At 43.1% G+C, this 19494-nt stretch overlaps 1 protein-coding gene across 1 annotated transcript in view; it reads right to left on the bottom strand.

Annotated features, from left to right (window-relative positions):
• LCBK1 (long-chain base (LCB) kinase 1) overlaps positions 1-15884 on the bottom strand; it is a 129257-nt gene extending 113373 nt beyond the window's left edge. The window contains exon 1 of the mRNA XM_087391379.1: positions 15586-15884. The gene's annotated coding sequence lies outside the window, so the exon portion shown is untranslated. The remainder of the gene's footprint in view (positions 1-15585) is intronic.
• Between the last annotated feature and the right edge of the window lie 3610 nt (positions 15885-19494).

The following is a 19494-nucleotide window of genomic DNA, read 5'->3' as shown; positions in this document are numbered from 1 at the left end:
ATTCCTTCCAATCTCACATTACATGAGACATATGAAGAGCAGATTCTCTCCCCACCGCATGCTATAAAGGCATAAATTAATAACATCAAGTACATACTGTAACCAGCCTTCAGTTTCCTAAAGGGCAATAGACCATAACTTACATTGCATATTCATTATTCACAGTCTCCTTGCATCATTTCCAACCACTTAACTTTAAACACCACCACTTAGAAACAATTTGAGAAATAACTGGATGGAGGCTAGAGTGTCCCTACTCAATGAAACCAAGTACAAGACACCACACTGGCGCCAAACACTTGGGGCCCCTTCCGGTATTTATTTATTTATTTAGGAATGAAATTGGTACATACAACAAGGGCTCAACCTTGTGCTCTGCCCCACGGTCAATTCCACTGTCCAAGCCAAACCTTGGCTATAACCTACAATCCATCCTAGTGCACACACTAGTACTCAAGTGCCAAGGCAAAGCTAAGGCATTCACCATTTGTCCATGACCAACTATAAAAGTATCCAAGCATTCCACAAAGACTGTAACCAACTGTTAATGACCAGGCATCCATACACTTTCCAAAATGCTCAAGCAGCCTCAAGGTTTCCAAAATGCAACACACTGCCCCTCGGGCACTCTCCCAGGCACACCCTCTGTATCCGAGTGTCTACTTAAGCCTGTAAGGTCCGGAGGAAGCTCCAAACAACAAATGGAGCCACAACAAGCTTCCAAAAATCACCAAATGCAATCACATGAAAGGGATAGTGACAAGAGAACTCAAACCAGCTTCAAACAACTTCAATCCAGCTCCAGATCAGCTCCGAGGAACTCCAATCCAGTCTAGGAAACCTCCATGGGCAACAGATCCAATGTGGAGGCTAACAGGAGGAAATGGCAGCTTGGAGAGGGGAGGGAAGAGAGAGATAACGGGCTGGAATCAGAGAGAGAGAGAAACGGGAGGATCACGGGCATCAGCCAACAACCTGCCTTGGGGTGTGAGCAAGGAATCGTACGATCAACCATACAACAGCCCGTACAATCTGAAAATCCGTCCGTACAGTAGCCAAAGGTTGTACAACAGTAGCAAGTGCTCCATACAACGTACAATTATGACCTTGGGATTCCTGCAACATGAAAGATCCTGTACAGCCTGCGTTGAAAGGCCGTACAATCAGCCTTGGATCCCGTACAGCAGCATTGAAAGGACTACAGCAAGTACGGATGCATTAAATGCAGTTCCTACAGTCCGTACAGCCATACGGACTGCCTCTAGATGCGTGAGATTTACGTACGACCTTCAAATGAGTGCCAATGCTCATGGAGGGAGAGAGAGAGAGAGAGAGAGAGAGAGAGAGAGAGAGAAAAGCTACGTTGAAAAACCCGTACCTTCATCAAAAACCAAGGTGGAAGGAGAGCAAGGGGGGGTAGGTGTGCATGAGGGGCTGCCACGTGGCCCCCTCATTAATGCTCTAACCCACACAAACCAATGGAACATTGGTTTGCCCCTCACATTAAAGTCCTAACCCCTTCTAACCAATGAAACATTGGTTTCCTTGGGCCTAACTTTAAGACCCCTCTAAACCTTGCCTTGCCCCTAGCAAGTAGGCCTGGTGTGTGCACCTAGGGAATTCTGGGAAGTGCCGCTTCCCTTGGGCTAGCCCCTTAAGCCAAAGTTAGTCATGGTTCATAACTTCACGTCCCCATGACACATACCTAACTGTCGTACTACCTGTGTGCTTGCTCTGAACCTCATGGAGGCACGCACCAATTCCCTGTGTATTCCTTTACTGCCCCCTCCTGAATTACAGCAACCATCACAGACCCTGAAACTCTAGGGCACTCCATGGAATCCACCCTCGTGTCAGTATCAACAGCCACGCACCTAGAAGAGTTCAAGCAGTCCATGTTGTCCTTCACCTTCACAAAGGTTTCTGACTCCCCGTTTGCCCACATCTCAATGTCAAACATCTTCAATGTGGCTTCTAGGTCGGCATATTTGACCTCCATCTCCTCCTATGTGTAGGCCCAAGGGAGGGCTTCCTGCTGCTCCTGTCTGCTCCTCAACTGCTGCTGCATGTGATGAATGAATGCCCCTCCAAGGGGGGCCTTTTATAGGCCGCTAGGGGCCCCAAAACACACAACCAGCCTGCCCCTTATTGGCCAACTGGAACAGGCCCTAAAACCGACCCAGCAGCTGCCTACAAAGTGGGGCCCAGCCCCCCTTTGTTGTGTGTGCCAGCCGATTGGCTGGCCCCCTCCACGCCCCCCTATTTTGGGGCTGTGTGCTGGGCCATATGGCCGACCAGCCAGCTCCTTGGCCCTATATAAGGGCAGGGTGCTGCCCTTTTGCAGCACCTCCCTTTTCTGTAGTTCCTGCCCTTTGGATGCTGCTGCCAGGCCCTCCTGCAGGCCCCTGACCTGCCCGAAATTGCACCACTGATCAGGGCCTTGTTGCAAGCACACAACCTGCCCACATGCCTTTCCCTGCTGGCACCTTTTCTCTCTCTGATCCCTGCCCACACAGCAGTCATTATCCTGCCCATGTGTCTCTTTTCTGGGCACATGTTGCCCTAGGTCTCCCTCCCCCACGCTCTCCTCATTTGGGGGCTTACAGATGGAGAGGTGAGCTGTCCAACAGTGTGAAGTGGCACCATTAAGTGATAGATTTTCTTACGCTATTTCTGCTTCAAATATGAAAGTGACAAGTAAATGATCTCATCGACATTTAATAGTCAAGACATTTCAACTCCTATGGGAAGCAAACAAAGAGAAAATAATATGTTCTATACCTCAAGGGTAAATCAAAGCCTTGAACATAGCATGACACCATATGACTTGAAGCCAAAACAGCAAGAACACTCTGATGTTATGTCACCATAATGTAAATATCCTAAGTCAAAGTACATTTGACCATTTATTTGATCATAATTAAAGAGTTTTCCATCTAGGTTAATTATGATCAAAAGAGTTTTTTTTTAATGGTCAAAGATACTTGACTCTGGTCAAGTAAATCTGACTTCGGTCGGGGATACTTGGTTTATTACCAAGAGGGTTAACTACGGTTAACCAGAGAACCATAGAGCTGACTACGGTCAGAGAGTGTTCACTTCAGTCAACGAGACTTGGCATGCGCCAAGAGGGTTAACTACGGTTAACCAAGATGTGCCAACTTCGGTTGAAGAGTTGTGCCAACTTCAGTTGGAGAGACTTGACTATAATTAAGGCACCTCAACCCTTGGTCAAAGCCCCTTAATTATGATCAAAAGCGTTGACTTCAGTCAACCAAAGAATAAATATATATTTTTATATTTGTTATGTGTGCACATGTGTTCAGTGGGGACGCCCATCGTGACTAGAATTAGTCCACAGTGTGTTATTTGAATGCAAAGCGCTAACAATTAATGGGTGCCATGGTGGTGCGCTTTAATTAATTGTTGCAGGTACTAGGAAGGGTGAGTTTCCTAAGCGCAATGGAGCCATACAAGAGTCTAGGAGGCGGTTCGCGTGACCAAGTGCTTCAAAGACTCCAGAGTTGCCCTTAGTAGCATGTAATTAGGAAAGTAATGTAGAAATTAACAAGTGGCTTGTTGCTAAGAAGGGGAGCCTGAGAGCTCATGTAATTATTATTCACGTTTGGATTTTTGGTATGAATAGCTTCTACGTTGAACTCATGTACTTGATTTCTCTCTTATGAATAAAAACCTTGGGGGGGGGTCCAGCCCGATGATTGTCCTGGGCCCTAGTGTATTTGTTGAGAGAGGAAGAGAGGGAGAGAAATGAGAGTGTTTCTGTTGTCTTTTACGAGGAGGATTTCATTGGTATCAGAGCCTTAGGATCTCCCTGCCTTCCATGGTGCGAGCGATCAAGGGGAAAGAACCGAGAAAAGAATGGTTCTTGCAATTACCTTGCAAGCACGTGTGCAAGACAGAAGGACAGCACGAGATGACAACCGGGTAGTTGACAGGTCGTGCCAACGATTGAAAAGGGGAAAGATATGCAACCTTGAAGCTCCCGTCGACTGGCGCTAGTATAAGCGTTGACAGCTTAAAGGGTGATAGCTGGCACACGGGCGAAACCCATAAATCGCGTGTGAATCAATGTGTCGTGAGTGGTGAAGGTTTTGGATCACCTATCGACGTTTAACGCTAGGCTCTTGAGGCGCCTGTGCAGAACTGGTGTTCCATCATTTGCAAGTGTAATTGATGGAGCCTCAGTGCAAAGGTTGATCACGCTGGCGACACCTTCACGCGGATGTTTAGCGATGGCGTGACGACAGACGTGAACTATAAAGGATTTTTCAGCTGACGATTCTTTGAGCGGGCACTAGGTGTTGCAGAAGGGAACCGAGCATCGGCGCGACACACGACGCTGATCAACCAGCCAAGGTCTGGAACCTTAGGCTTGATGACGTGGCAGACCTGACACGTGGCGCTGACGTAGCAAGCAAGGCAGGCCTTAGAGATGCTGACGTGGCAGTACACGTGGCAACCAGCTCAGATGTTGACGTGATAGGACATGTGACAGGTGACGTGGTGCCCACACGTGTGTGATTGACACGTGGCAGCCAGTTGGCAGACCTATGGTTGGTGTGGCCTTGGTCAAGTTAACTGCAGTTAGTTGACCTTGGTTAGAGATATGGTCAGAGGACAGCCTAACCAGACTGTCTGATTAACTAGACTGTCTTGACTGGCTCAGTTAGCCAGTTTGGTTAAGTTAGTGGCCAAGTTACAGACTAACTAGTCTGTCAATGTAACCAGACCAGAACAGAACTGATCTGGTTAGTGTAACCAGCCGGTTACTTCATCCAGTTACTGTCACCCCAAAAAAAAAAGTTGCAAAGACTGTTTCTGCTAGCAGTTTTCACCTATCTGAGAGAGTATCTACTGTCAGAAAAAGCAGAAATCAGAGATTTGCACAAGCAAAGGGATGCATGCCTTAGTGCTCAGGAAACGGGAATCAGATGCATACTCAGTGCTTTTTGCAGCAGCCAAAAAAGGGGCAATATAGTTGTTGATGCCTTGGCAACTTTGTGGGTATATGCCTTAGGTTGACAGCCTGGTACTGGCATAGATTGTGAATGCAAGACACCTCTTGTTGAGGTAATTTTTCTCTTTGAAAAGCAAAGGTTGCATGCATCAGTTGCATACATAGTGTGTGTGAGAAACTTGCAGATCTCAGACAAGTTGTAGGAGAATGGCTCAATCACCTATCCAGTGGGATTCACAAGATAGGGATGCACATCCAAGACAAAGAAGTGTGCAGCAAAATCAGCAAGAATTTGAGCAGATGGTACGCACTCGTATGCACGAGATGGAAAATCTCAGAAGGGATCCAAGAGCTCCGCATTTGTTTCAAGCAGAAGCTATGCCTAATGCAGCGTATGATGTGCCAATGCCAGAGGCACACTCTCGTGTACAGCCAGAGAAAGAGAGATCTCATAGGGGACGGTCTCGTAGCAAGAAGAGATCGAGGCATCATCACCGATCTCCCAGTCCTTCACCGTCTACCTCGAGCTTGACTTCTGTATCTTCTTCTTTATCAGATAAACCATCCAGGAAAAGAAGGAAACACAAGAAGTCTAGGAAGAGTAAGTCTTCCAGAGAGACCAAGGATTAAATCTGTCAAGTTTATGACCTATAATGGACAATATGGTCATACAGACAAAGCGTTGCAATTCATCAGGCAGTTTGATGCTGCATTCGGTACAGAAAAGTTTTCAGAATCCTCCAAGTTAAGAATGGTCAGTTTGCACTTGATAGCGACAGCTAGTGCATGGTGGAGTGTACATACCACAGATGGGTCAGCCCCAAAGAGGTGGAAGGACCTCAAGAAAGCCCTCTACCAACAGTTTATGCCTAAACACTTTAGAGATCGTGTTCTTCAAGATTGGGACAGTTTGCATATGGATGCAGGTGATACAGTGGATGTGTACAACCAAAAGTTTTGGGATGCTTATTTGCAGGTTGCACCTTTCAAAAAGATCTCCAAAGAAACCCAAATGAGAAAGAAAAGAGCAGGTCTCAGTCCAAGAATCCAGGCAGTAGTAAATGCTTTGGGGGCAAAGAACATTCAAGACCTTATGCATTTAGCTTCAGTAGCTAGTCTTGTGCCATTACAAGATCCATCCACAGTACTATCCTTGCATGCAGGACGTGCTGAAAGCAAGAAAACTGATTTTTCAAAATCAAAAAAGAAAGAGTACCCCAAGGTTAAAAAGAAAGGGTTTCAGCCTCAAAAGCTGAGGGGTACTCAATTTTCAAAGTCATATAAAGGCAAATCCCCATTCACTCCTGAACAGATAGCTGAATTCCGCAAAGATGGGAAATGCTTTAAGTGTGGGAACGAGGGGCATATGGCTGCCCAGTGCCCTGAGAAGCCTTCGGGTTCTAAGGAGCAGAAAAAGCCACAAGTACCACCGAGGCCAATGGTAGGAGCAGTCCCAGATGTTTTGGGGAGTACCTCAAACCCAAAGGAAAAAGAGCTTTTGCTATCATAGGGAAAGATAAGAGATCAGCAAGCATTAATCCTATTTGATCCATGGTCTACAAACAATTTCATATCAGAAGATTTAGCCCTGAGATTAGGGATAAAAACTGAAGAGCTAGGCAGAGCTCTTGATGCTGATCAAATGTTCCAAAGGAATCCAGTGCAAGTTACTCCTTTGATTGGAAAGCTTCGTGTCCATGTGCAGAGGTATGTAGATCAGGAGGACTTCTTAATCTCTCCTCTCAAGCAGCATGATGTTGTACTTGGTACACCGTGGTTCCATCGAAAGGAAGTAACAATAGAATACCCTGAGAGGGTGCTGAGTTTTATCCATAGGGGGAAAAACCAGCGTCTAGTTGCCAGGAATAAAGGGGAGACTATCCCCATTGTATCTGATGTTACATGTGGTAAAGCAATAAAGTCTGCAATTTCCACGTACATGGTTTTTGTGAAAGAAAAAGAGAATGATATGCATGCTGAAATAGATGATGCAGACAAAGATAAATTTCAGTTTCTTGTGAACTTTAAAGATTGCTTTTCCGATGCTTTGCCAGGGGAGTTACCCCTAGAGAGACCAGAGGATCATCAAATAGAGTTAATCCCTAGTAGTGAGCCACCAAATAGACCACCTTATAGAGTCAGTGCGACTCAGAGAGAGGAAATTTTGGCTCAGGTGCAAGACTTGCTGTCCAAAGGGTTGATTCAGCCCAGCTCATCTCCTTTTTGCTCACCAGTACTTCTAGTACAGAAGAAAGATGGTTCTTTTCGAATGTGTATTGATTATCGTGCATTGAATAAGATGACCATCAAAAATAGATTTTCGATACCACGCATAGATGATGTGCTTGACCAGCTCAAAGGAGCAACGAGATAGACTTGAAGAGTGGCTATCATCAAGTCAGTATACAACCACAAGATGTGCATAAGACAGCTTTTCGCACTACATTCGGGTTGTATGAATACTTAGTGATGCCTTTTGGGTTGACAAATGCTCCAGCCACATTCAATAGAATGATGGATCGCATCTTCCGAAAGTCCAGGCATTTCACAGGTACTTTCTTTGATGATATCCTAGTCTTTTCAAAGACAGAAGAAGAGCACAGGGAACATCTTGCTTTGGTATTTCAAGAACTTCGAAATCATCAGCTTTTTGCCAATAGCAAGAAAAGTGAATTCTTTTTGGAAGATATCCATTATCTGGGGCATATAATATCCAAGAATGGGATACAGATGGATCCTGCAAAGATCCGAGCCATCCAAGAATGGCTTGCGTTGAAAACTATGCATGAAGTTCGTAGTTTTTTGGGACTTTGCTCCTACTATAGGAGATTCATCGGGCATTTTGCTGATATCGCAGCTCCATTACATGACCTTACTAAGAAAAATGCAGCTTTCACATGGGGAATATCACAAAAGAACGCATTCAATACACTCAAGGAGAAGTTGACTACAGAGCCTATTCTTGTAGTCCCGGATCTTTATCAACCTTTTGATGTTGATTGCGATGCCTGTGGAGAATGTGTTGGGGCTGCATTACATCAGAATGGACATATAGTAGCATACGAGAGCCGAGGATTGCGTGATGCTGAAAGGTATCTGGGAATCTATGAAAAAGAATTGTTGGCTGTAGTTCATGCTATGAACACATGGAAGCACTATCTTTTGGGTGCAGATTTTACTGTTAAAACAGATCACCAAAGTCTTAGATATTTTCTAACTCAGACAAAACTTTCCGAAAAGCATATGAAATGGGCAAATATGCTGTCAATGAATCATTTTCAGATTGTCCATACCCCAGGAATTCGGAACAGAGTGGCAGATGCCTTGTCCCGAAGACCCCAGGTCAACAATGTGACTATTGCTTATCATCAGGACCTAGAAGGCATGAGGGAGCAATATGCTAATGATGCAGATTTTGGCGAGATTTTACAGCAAATGCAAGAGGAGTCACTATTCCCTGAAAGATGGGTATTTAATGAAAGATGACTGCCTATGCATCACCCAAGAGATCAAGAAAAAGATTTTGGAGGAATGCCATGCACCTCCCTATGCTGGACATAGAGGAATTACAGCAACAACTCTAGCACTAGAGAGGTATTTAGATATACATCAGTTTGTTACTGAATGCCTTACATGTCAGAAAGTGAAGTATGATAGACAAAAAACACCTAGCCTACTTATGCCTCTTCCCGTGCCTCAAGCACCGTGGGAAAGTATTACAATGGACTTTATTTTTAATTTGCCAAGATCAAAGTCAGGGAATGATGGGATTTGGACTATCATTGATAGATTCAGCAAGCAAGCTCATTTCATTCCGGTTTGCAAAACCATAAAGGCAGATCATATGGCTAAGCTTTTCATGGCACAGATCTTTAAGCACCATGGTATGCCTAAGTCCATTGTCAGTGATCGAGATTCCAGAATGACCAATCTATTCTGGAGAGCTTTATTTGATAACATGGGGACAAATTTGAATTTATCTTCTACTTTCCATCCCCAAACAGATGGTCAAAGTGAAGTAGGAAATTCTATAGCATTGGATATGCTGAAATGCTACGTGGGTGACCAAGGTTCAGACTGGGAAAAGTACCTACCATTAGTAGAGTTTGCTTACAATAATACAGTACACAGCTCTATAAGGAAAGCCCCCTTTGAGGTCATTTATGGGAAGGTGATTCTGCCACCTATCCTGAGGACCAAGGATGAGATATTTGCAGCTGATCAGTTTGTGAGAGACCTCCAGACAGCTTACAGCCAAGTCCGGACAGCAATTGAAAGGTCTCAAGAGAAGCATAAAAGAGCTGCAGATAAGCATAGGAGACAGTTAAATCTCTAGGAAGGGGATTGGGTACTTTTGAAGTTCGAGAAAGCTAGGCTCCGTAAGTTTAAAGGCAAACAGACAGTGTATGCAAAGTTAGCTCCCAGGCACTATGGCCCTTTCAGGGTTACAGAAAGAATAAACGAGGTTGCATACAGGTGGCATTGCCAGAGCATTGGAGGATTCACAATGCATTCCATGTGAGTCTTCTAAAGAAATTTCAGGGGCCAAAGCCTACAGAGCCAGTATCAGAGGACCCACCAAAAGTGGATGAGCTGGAGGAGGTCCTTCAGCCAGAGCAGATTGTGTACCATACTGTACCCAAAGGCCCTCAAGGCAAGGAGTTTTATAGGTATCTTCTAAAATTCAAGAATTATACGGCATTGGATGCCAAGTGGATGGATGAAGACATGTTGTCCGATCATCCACAGCTTCTGGATGTTTACAAGGAAGCTTTTCAGTTAAGGTCAACTGAATAGAAGCCGAGGGGATGTCACCATAATGTAAATATCCTAAGTCAAAGTACAGCTGACCATTTATTTGATCATAATTAAAGAGTTTTCCATTTGGGTTAATTATGGTCAAAAGAGTTTTTTTTTAATGGTCAAAGAATTGACTACGGTCAAAGATACTTGACTCTAGTCAAGTAAACCTGACTTTGGTCAAGGAGACTTGGTTTATTACCAAGAGGGTTAACTACGGTTAACCAGAGAACCACAGAGCTGACTATGGTCAGAGAGTGTTCACTTCGATCAACGAGACTTGGCATGCGCCAAGAGGGTTAACTACGGTTAACCAAGATGTGCCAACTTCAGTTGGAGAGACTTGATTATAATTAAGGCGCCTCAATCCTTGGTCAAAGCCCCTTAATTATGATCAAGAGCGTTGACTTCGGTCAACCAAAGAATAAATATATTTTTTTATATTTGTTATGTGTGCACATGTGTTCAGTGGGGACGCCCACCGTGACTAGAATTAGTCCACAGTGTGTTATTTGCATGCAAAGCACTAACAATTAATGGGTGCCATGGTGGTGCACTTTAATTAATTGTTGCAGATACTAGGAAGGGTGATTTTCCTAAGCACAATGGAGCCTAACAAGAGTCTAGGAGGCGGTTCGCGTGACCAAGTGCTTCGAAGACTCCAAAGTTGCCCTTAGTGGCACGTAATTAGGAAAGTAATGTAGAAATTAACAAGTGGCTTGTTGCCAAGAAGGGGAGCCTGAGAGCTCATGTAATTATTATTCACGTTTGGATTTTTGGTATGAACAGCTTCCACGCTGAACTCATGTACTTGATTTTTCTCTGATGAATAAAAACCTTCGGGGGGTTCCAGCCCGACGATTGTCCTGGCCCTAGTGTATCTGTTGAGAGAGGAAGAGAGGGAGAGAAATGAGAGTGTTTCTGCTGTCTTTTACGAGGAGGATTTCATGTTAGATCTTATACAACAAGTAGGAAAAGAGAGATGTCTCTGATATTCTCTATAAAAGTATCACATCTTTTCATAATGTGTGTCCATCTAGATGAATCCAAAGGCATTCCTAAACTCGTCCTCCAAAAAGCACAATAAATAGTATATATATCTAGATGAATCCAGGAACATGCCCCAACCCATCCTCAAAACACACAACACAGTGTGCAGTTTCAATCTCATGATAGTCACAAGGTTGAAAACCATGGACCATATCACCCATAGCAGGGACTATCTACTATGACATCCCACCAACGTCATCAGCACCCAACAATGGGTTTCTGTCAATGAATAGTCCACGTTCTCTTCATTCAAGCTACAACTGCTTGTGAAGACTATACACTTTTATTTTAGTCTCTCAGCATTTCTAAGGCAAAAATGCTTAGACAATCTAGCTAATAGGGTAACAGATAGAAAGAATTTATCGCAATATCAGCAAGACGCAACATGGACGAACACTTCACAAAGCGAAATTATGTGGTTTTAACCTCATGATAGTACTTACAAGGCTAAAAACCATAAATTTCATCAGGGATCAACTAGTACGACATCCCAACAACATCAGTGCCCCAAGAGTGGGTGTAGACCATAATATAAACATATGCACCCATCCATTTATACAAAGGCCATCTATTGTGTTAGCGCTCCAAAAGAAGGGTAGACTCAGCCATGACAGGCTGCAGCTAAAAGGAGAGAGCGAATCAAAAAAAAAGTCTACATTATATACCTAGATGAATCCAGGAACATGCCCAAACTCATCCTCTAAAACACAACACAAAGTGCAGTTTCAATCTCATGACAGTCACAACATTGAAAACCATAAACTCCAACATGCAATAGCAGGGACTAGTTACTATGGCATCCCCACCAACATCATCAAAGCCCAACAGTGGGTGTAGACCCAAAGTATAAATATATGCTTTCACACATACAAATCCACATGCCCACTTAAGCATCCTTTTATACAAAGGTCATACTGAGTTTCTGTTAGCGTGAAGGGCAAACTCAGCCGTGACAAATGCTAGCACTAAAGGAGAAGGCTAATCCAAAAGTAGTCCACATTCTCTTCATTCAAGGTACAACTGTTGTCAAGACTATACAATTTCATTTAAGTCTCTCCAAACAAGCAATCAAAGCAGAAAATGCTTAGACAATCTAGCCGATAGGGCTTCATCCAAGCTACAAGTATCTATGAAGACACGAGTATTTCATTTTAGTCCCCACACGAGCATTTTAAGCACACAAAAAAATACTTAGAAAGGATAGCCAATTGGGTAACTCGTTGGCTACAGCTGAGACAAAACTTTCACAAAGTGTAGTTTGCATGTCTGCTACCACAACTATCTAGATGAATCCAGAAACATGCCCAAGCTCATCCTCTCAAAACAAAGTGCAATTTTGACCTCATCATGGTCACCCACAAGATTGAAAACCATAAAATCCATCATGCATAGAAGGGACTAGAACTATTACATCCCCATCAAATTCGTCAGAGCCCAACAAAGGTGTAGACCATAGTAAAACATATGCTCGCAGACAGACACACATGCACGCACACCATGCAAATGTGTTTATAATGAGTTTTTGTCAGCGCTTATCTGATCATTGCATAGTCAAGCCTTTTCAAACCCCATCTGATCATTCTGTGCTTTAATGGTGGTTGTAAACCATAGTATAAACATATGCTCTCACACATATATATCCACACCCCCACAGATACTTGAGCATCCATTTCTACAAAGATCTTCGTACCGAGTTTCTATCAAACTCTAGAGTGAAGGGCAGACTTGGCAAAGGAGAATGCTAATCAAAATAGTCCACATTTCTTCATTCAAACTATGACTACTTGTGAAGACTATACAATTTCATTTGAAAGTCTCCCAAACGAGCATTTCTAAGCAAAAAGTGATAGAGCAACGCACCACTTAAGATAGAAATAATTTATCGTAATATCAGCAAGCAGCAAGCTGCAACATGGACAAAATTTTCACAAGGTGAAACTTGCATGTCCCCTAATACTGTAGGAACATATATCTAGATGAATCCAAGAACATATATCCTACATGCATTCAATTGGTTGCTAGTCAAAAGCTGCTACAATCTTCTCTTACTCCTGGGTTGGTTGTCAACCCATGGGCTAGCCATTGCCTATACACTTCTTCTGGATCACAAGTCCTCATAGCCGTCCTGACTGCCATGCTGCAAATCATGTCACACGATTAGGCCTCAGCAAAGATGCTCCACACTTGCCACTCTTGAAGCCACTTCATCGTCTACAACATCTCAGGAACGCCAAGGCTACCAATATCAAGTCAATTGCCTTGCCAGCTGCCTAAATCTCATATTGTGTCATTCAAACAACAACAACAATGAATTGTCAAGGTTGCTTTCTATTTTGTTTGTTATGTTAGAAGTTAATGTTTATCTTTCCACACCTTTGACACAACCCGTGCACCAAGTAGTTGCCTTTTTTAAACTAAGATCAGCTAATTGAATGGTAACATGATGCAAAGCCTACGTCAAGATGCAGCAATGATGGTGCCACAGATAAAGGGAGTGCTCACAGGTCTTATATCCCGCCTCCTATGAAGACGTCAATGATCTCCTGCTGTCATAGCCGATGTCCCACAGTTAGCCTCACAGCCTGGATCTGACTTGAGTGACCCTATGTACAAAAAGTACAGCGCATTTCGAATCAGGGCAGTCAATGACTCTACTCATATCTATGCAAGTATGAGTGAAAAGTCAGTCCCTGATCTCATAGTATCTAGGGAGTGGCTGTGATCTCACATCCTACCTTGATCTGAAAGCTCCTGAGCTGACCCATGGTGATTCATACTGCATGAGATGGGTGAATCTATTAGTATCCCGGGTCTTGAATGAATCCATCCTCAATAAAATGGAGGAAGTACTCCTTATAAAAGGCCATTTTGGTTGCATGTGGCTGCAAGGGGATACCCACGTCTTATGAATGTAAACCTCCCATAAATAGTATTCATAAACCTCCCTTAAATAGTCTCTAATAACCTGATTTTGACTCCTGCTACATCATACGCAAATGAGTACTACTCTGATGTGTGCACTGTGTGTTGGACAGGGGGGGGGGAGGGGGATACACACACACACATATATATATAGAGAGAGAGAGAGAAAGATTAACATCTTCTGTAGGCCTATTGGTTTCCTCAACTGGATGTGGTGTTGGACTGGTTGATTGTTGTCCTCTCTCTCTCAACAAGGGCCCTAGCGAGCCCTTGCATCAGCCCATGGTGGCTTGAATGAGATACTCTTTTTTAGTGTACTTTGTCTTGTAGGGCCATGAGAATTGGTCCTGAACAAGAACTTCAAATTGGAGTTTGCTGCATCAGGTAGCAATTTATGGTCAATAGTATCTCCTTCCTAAGAAGGTATCGTGAGCTCTTGCAGTTTGTTGAAAACAGGCCAAGAATAAAGAGCATGTCCATTGCTGGAGTGACGACAAAGTTTTACTAAGGCCAAACGTAAAATGGGGGCAAACAAAAAAGTTAGGGCAGCCGAAGGCCTATGCATTAAAAAACACAAACTTGGCCAGCACTAGAGCTTTTTATGAAACTCTAAAAACCTTCGAAGCCATGTGGCACATTCTAAGCCGTTAGATCAACTGGCCTATTATTAGCTACTTACAATATACTTAGCAGCTGGCCATGCATTCTAGTTATGAAGATTAAATGGGCATCATATACAATTATGTTTAGTGGCATTGAAATAAAGCTAACTAAGAGATTCAGAAAAAAAGAAGTTGCCTCTAAATGCTTTTTAGAGTGAAAAGGTGTGCTCTCTGGATTTGCGCACGCTAATGCAGCTATGGTTCAAGCCAACTCTTTGAATGTGTGTGAAGAAAAAGCCCCAAGGCCTATCCTTTTTAAAAAACAAAACAGTCAGGAGGATCGCATGTGGGGCAACTGCAAGAGAACACCCAGATATAATATGAAAAGCTCGCGAGATAATCGCAAGCCAACCGCCACCGCTACAATTTTGATGCTTCCTGCCAAGATTATGAGTGAAGACTTGCCTGAATATCCATACACGCACTTCCACACGAGTTGGAAAAGAGAAGGCTTAAGACCAGAGCCACTGCAGAACTTTCTTTACCAACAAGGCTGACAGACTGAAGACTAAACGCTAGCTACAACACAAGCTGACCATACCAATGCCACCTGATAGTACATATTTAGACGCCAATAGAGAACGGTACCATTAAGTTGCTTGAGTGGCTTCTACACACATGGTTCGTATTAGATACTTAAAATGCATATGAAGTTCCCACTAACACGATTGGAATAGCAGGCCCGTTGTCTACGGGATCCCTGTAATAACTCCCTAGTGACCCCCCATCCAAAGCAACAGAGCATGAATATATTGGCAAACAACCAAAACTTCAAATTTGACGTGAAGTTGATCTTTCTTAAACTGATTATTTCTGAGGCTCAGTTTCTAGATATGGCATGATGAGATAGCGATTAGTTCATTTCCAGCTCCGATCATACAATCAATTCCCCATACAATTGTGTTTCCCGGAATTCCGTATTAGTGATAGCCGGCTTTGGAATTTACCGATCCCGCAAAGGAATACTATATCACAGTCAGCGGTCAATTCCTCCTAACGTAAGGGTATTCGGCCAAGCGCAGGCTCGCAAAAGCCTGTGAGATAGCGAGGCCACGTGAAAGGCCGTCTCCGGGGAGAGCGTACAGAAAGTATGCGTTACTAAAATCGAAGCTCCGCAGGAGTTCAGAAAAGGGAGCAAGGGCAGGCGTTTAACGGAGGCGGGGGGGAGATCACCTGGGGAGAGTTATGGAAGATCCGGGAGTCCAAAGCTGAAGGCGAGGCGGGTACCAAAGATGAGAAAGGCGGAGTCTGGTGCATTCCTAAGGGCAGGAAGCGAGGAGAAGCTGGAAGGGTGGGAGATCCATGGAGGGGATGAGGCAAAAAATGGAGGGGAAGCTGAAATTGAGCGGGGGAAGAAACTGATCTGGAAGGGGAAATGGCGATGGAGGCGAGGAAATGGATGGGGCCGATGAGGAAGACGGCTGTGAGGAGGAAGACCAAGAAGACCAACCCACCAAAAAAAAAAAAAAAAAAACACAACAGGGATTGTGATGATGGTGAAGAAGAAGAAGAAGAAGGAGCGACACATCACTCCACACTAAGACTCTTTAGACTCGTGTCTCTTTCCCCCCTTTTGCTACCCACCCCACTTCCCCCCTCCCTCCTGTCTCCCTCCTGCTCGCGTTCGTTCCCCTCGAGAACTTGCTTGCCACTACACAAGCAAGCAACGCCATATTCCTCTTGGTGTGAATTGTGTTCGAGAAGAAAAAACAAGGTGAGAGACAGAAACAAGGAAGAGTGACTGACCAGAAAAGAACTAGAATGCTTGGCCAGCTGACTGCTAAGGGAGTTTACACACTATGAACCAGTGCCCAAGCAATAAATCTTGCGCGCCCATCAATGCCCACGAGCGGGCTAGTGTGTAAACACCTTAAGTATATGAGCCAACTGCTAACTATATGGGCTATTGTAAGTAGCTCATAATAGGTCAGTTGATCTAATGGCTTCGAATGTGCCACATGGCTTCTCAAGATTTTAGAGTTTCAGAAAACTCTCTAGTGCTGGCCAAGTAATGATGCTAACTTCTAAGAAAATCTAGCCAATCGAAAAATTAACAAACAACAATTAAAACATTTGTAATTTCACTTCTAAGACAAGTTTCATTACTAAGGCTACCTTTCAAGCAGGCCAAAAATATGAAAGAAGGGTAACAACGAGCCACTCCCCCCCCACCCCCTTATTCCCTCCAGTGCACAAGCAGGCTCAAGACCTCAACTGCCCGCCCACATTCGATTCCCTCAAGAAGACTTGCCTCTCAACATAGGCCACCAGCAGATTGTGTCCCTCATACTGGCCGTGTACGTGTGGGGGGTGCGTGAGGGACAAAACTCTTTCTGTCAACTATCATGGAGGGTAGGATGTATTTACATGAGATCGGTTGGTCCGGCATGTATGCAATTAATAGTAGTCAAAAAGCACACTCGAGCACTAGGTAGGGCATATTCCCAAGGTAGGCAAGGGGGGGGGGAGGGGGGGCTATAATAACCAAGGTTCAGTATACATGCCCACAAGGCCAATACCTTCATTTCCAACATGAAGTGTTTGGTGAGCGGATTTATTTGCAATCCTCTCCATGTCTATGTCACAAACACGAGGGTTAGCCATCTCGACATGCCCCTCTTCCCAAACCATTTTGTAGCATTGGGTTATATTCATGCATTCTTTTGCATGGTGGATTATTATTATTATGCGTGCCTCTATGGATTTTGTTTTCTCCACACCTAAAATACATGCACTCTTGCATACAATTACTTTTGATTGTATCACGTTAACCTCCCCCCCACATCTATAAAATTGAGCCGTTTGAAAATGAATTAACTCTTCCTAACTTTGAAATATATTTATGATTGGCTCCTTAAAGCATGTTATGTATTGGTAGACTATACTGGATAAAGTATCCCCCCACCTCCACCCCAAAAAATTATTTCCATCATTTGGGGGGGGGGGGGGGGGGGAGAGAGAGAGAGAGAAGAGAGAGAGGTACATGTGTTCTTTCCTCAAATTCTTTCCATCATTGGAGCACTTTTATTCCCATCCTTACAACACCCTTTTCCCATTATCTCCTCTATTTTTCTCCCCCATGAGATTGTCTCTCAAATATGAGGCTCACTCATCTTTCACACCATAAGGACAACAACATGCTAACCCTACTTTAAAAACCCCACATCTCCCATTTGATTGTGTAACCACCAATAATGCCCCATCAATAAACAAGGAAGTTTCTACACCACCTCCATATCTCGCTCAACCCATCTTGACCTTTATTTATTCGTCATGCTTGTCACTAAAAGCAAGATGTCATCATCCTTGTTTCCATACAAGACAAGTATAATTTTTAATTTTTCATTAGGTTAATACAAAAAATATTTTCCAAATATTGTCTATGCCAGTGAACAACCATTAGGGATGCCAGCAAAATCAAAATTACTCTATCATGTTGGATACTTGTAAAGTTGCTCTTTGCCTTAGAACATGTGATCATGATAGATTTTTGGTGTAGTTACATTTCTTATTCAACTTTTTCCCTTCTCCATTCAATTCTTGCAATGTCATTCGTATTTTTTCCCTATATTTGTGCATACTACTATTTAAAGATGATGATAATGGATTTGCAAACTAATGGTATGCTAACTCTTCAAGTCATTGTACATCTGTCGTGTAGTAATCTTAATGCAATCTATGGAAAATGTAAGCTACAAGTGTTCCAAAGAAGTGTATCTAAATGTCATATGGGTCATGCATAGGAATCGATACATGTGGATGTTAAAATATACATGCATTGTGTGCCTATATGCACAAGCTCCTCTACATAGGGTGCATGTGTGCATCAGAGCCTGTGCATTTGTGCGTGTGTGCACCCGCTTGCATGCACACTATGCATGCGCATGAATATAAGAGTGAGTGCAAGCACGCATGTGTCTGCATAGCACGTGCACACGATCACAAACATGAATTTTTGCTTAGAACATAGGCTTTACTTCAATAGATATGTCCATCTTGAAATATGTGCATGCATGTGAATGGAATAAAAAACACAATTACAATTAGAACTAAAAGTTCACATCATTGAGAAAGCAAATAGGCAAAGCATGCATGCATGCGATGCTCTAATACCTAATATTTAGGCAATAATAAAGAACTTGTGGTAGAGTTTCGAACAAATTCATTTTGCATATTGACAACTGTTTAATTGCTTTGGACTACTTAAAGTACACTTTTGGCTATATCATAGGACAAGTTTCTTATTTTTTGATGTGTAACCAAGATTCCAATTCACTTCGATGTACGTTTTGAACAATCCGTGCAATAAGGGCCTCCAAAAAAATTGTGCACTATCATAAGCATTTGTGTATAATTTATAACATAAAGTTATATCTTTATGGTTGTTGATGAGGACAAACAATCTTGCCCCTCAGCATCATTATCAAAGAGACGTTAAAAAAGCTTGTTTCTATTTGTGACAAGGGCCTCGAGAAAAATTATGTGCAATCATATACTTATGTGTATAATTTATAGCACAAAGTTGCAGATTTATAGGTTTTTGTAAAAAGTTTTTTTTAAATGCCAGATATATTATGGGGGTGGTTAGCCAAGCCAAAAAAGGACCTATACAAAAATTGGCCCAGAGTGGACAAAGCATACAGAGCAGCATATTTCTTGATGAAGAACCACTGAATTTCCAAAAGGGCTCTATTGAGGACTGGCTCCTTCAAGTGCAGAACCAGCAGACTAAAGTCTCAGAGACAGCTTTATAGAGCTGACGATGATGATAAACAATCTTGCCCCTCAACTTAACTTCTAAATATGTATGTATGTTCCATGTTACAAGGAAGGGTATTCATAATTGTGTAAGCCTAATAGTGGAGAGACAACAATGCATTGGGCAACATAAAATATTTATGACTTGGATTAAGAGGCTAATCTAGAAATAACTTGAAAAACAAAAGTCATTTTCCCCAAGCCTTGTCATGTCCATAATTTATGTATGTCATGCCTATCACTGTTGATGTTCCTCCATTAAAAAAGACTATTGGGATCCTTAGATCTCATTGTGCATGAGAGTGGTACATGAGAGTGGCATGA

This window comes from Dipteris shenzhenensis, chromosome 20, assembly GCF_047967505.1.
Source record: "Dipteris shenzhenensis isolate YYH24624 ecotype China chromosome 20, Dip_SZ_1.0, whole genome shotgun sequence".
In the NCBI taxonomy this organism is placed as follows: Eukaryota; Viridiplantae; Streptophyta; class Polypodiopsida; order Gleicheniales; family Dipteridaceae; genus Dipteris; species Dipteris shenzhenensis.
The sequence above is the reverse complement of the archived record's forward strand: the minus strand, read 5'-3'. Positions and strand labels throughout refer to the sequence as shown.